Source organism: Octopus bimaculoides, chromosome 20 (genome assembly GCF_001194135.2).
Source record: "Octopus bimaculoides isolate UCB-OBI-ISO-001 chromosome 20, ASM119413v2, whole genome shotgun sequence".
NCBI lineage: Eukaryota > Metazoa > Mollusca > Cephalopoda > Octopoda > Octopodidae > Octopus > Octopus bimaculoides.
The window spans coordinates 21,153,600-21,154,870 of NC_069000.1; the positions used below are offsets into that span (position 1 = coordinate 21,153,600).

Genomic DNA, 1,271 nt, shown 5'->3' on the forward strand with positions numbered 1-1,271 from the left:
CCACACACACACACACCACACACACACACCACACACACACACACACACGCGCAAATAGACACATGCAAATACACACACATGCACACACACATACGCAAAGACATGCACACACACATACACACACACACACGCACAAATACACACATACATGCACAAAGACACAGACTTGCAAAGACGCACACAAGCACACATGCACATACGCACACACACATACATATAAATATACATATACATAATTACTTTCATTTGTTGTAAATGATGGTAGTGAAGCACTGTTGAAAATTACACTCATTTCTTTAAAATTCTTATTATGATAAAAATATAATTTTGGTTTGCTTAACATTATCATAGCTAAAGTATTATTATTATTATTATTATTATTATTATTATTGCTGCTGATATCATTTGTTAACCTTTTAACATTTAAACTAGCCACATCTGACCAAATAGTCAAACTGGCTGGATCTGGCCTTTCACACCTGCTCTACACTGTCACCCTTAAAATAATCACATCATCAAAATTTTGAAACTTCAAGATGATACATGATTAATTCAAAACAAATATAAATAAATAAGTGTTACATTTGAAAGAGTAATCTGAATGCTAAAGGGTTAATTGAATAATTCCAATTATTTTTCCTGCATGATGGCAGTTTAATACAGGCAAATGATTTGTAAGAAATCGCAACCAAATCTCCCAATAGTCACATTCTCCAATCTTAAACAGCAACAAAAACATCCAAAATGAACTAACTACAATCACTCATGATCATGATAAACAACAAAATATAAAACAATAGACAACAATAACAAAAGAAGTGATTATTAACTACACCCCAAAACAGCCTCTATAACAAACAAACAAACAAACAAACATCATCAATAACACAAAATAATTCAACAACACCAACAATGCAAACAGGAACATTCACATATGGGGGTTTTTTCATCTCACATGAAAGTAAAGAAGTAGCGAGTATGTTTAAAGATCATCATCATCATCATCATCATCATCGTTGACAAGAAGCAGTGGTCACAATGAATGAGATATTTATAAACTAAGAATAACTGAGAGTCACATAGGAAATTGATCTTAAAGGCCAGATAATTTATTGGAAACTGCAACATCACAAGCTGTTATTCCAAATTTTGCTGATCTTCAATCTTCAAACAATAATATAAGCGACTGAATGAGACACAATAATATAAGTGTCACAATGAGAAACTAACTAATTTATATTACATTATATTATGATATATATATATATATA

The 1,271-nt window shown here is 31.5% G+C and overlaps 1 protein-coding gene across 3 annotated transcripts in view; it reads right to left on the reverse strand.

The window, feature by feature from the left end:
• LOC106874788 (centrosomal protein of 164 kDa) overlaps nt 1-1,271 on the reverse strand; it is a 105,782-nt gene that overhangs the window by 20,804 nt on the left and 83,707 nt on the right. The window lies entirely within an intron of this gene.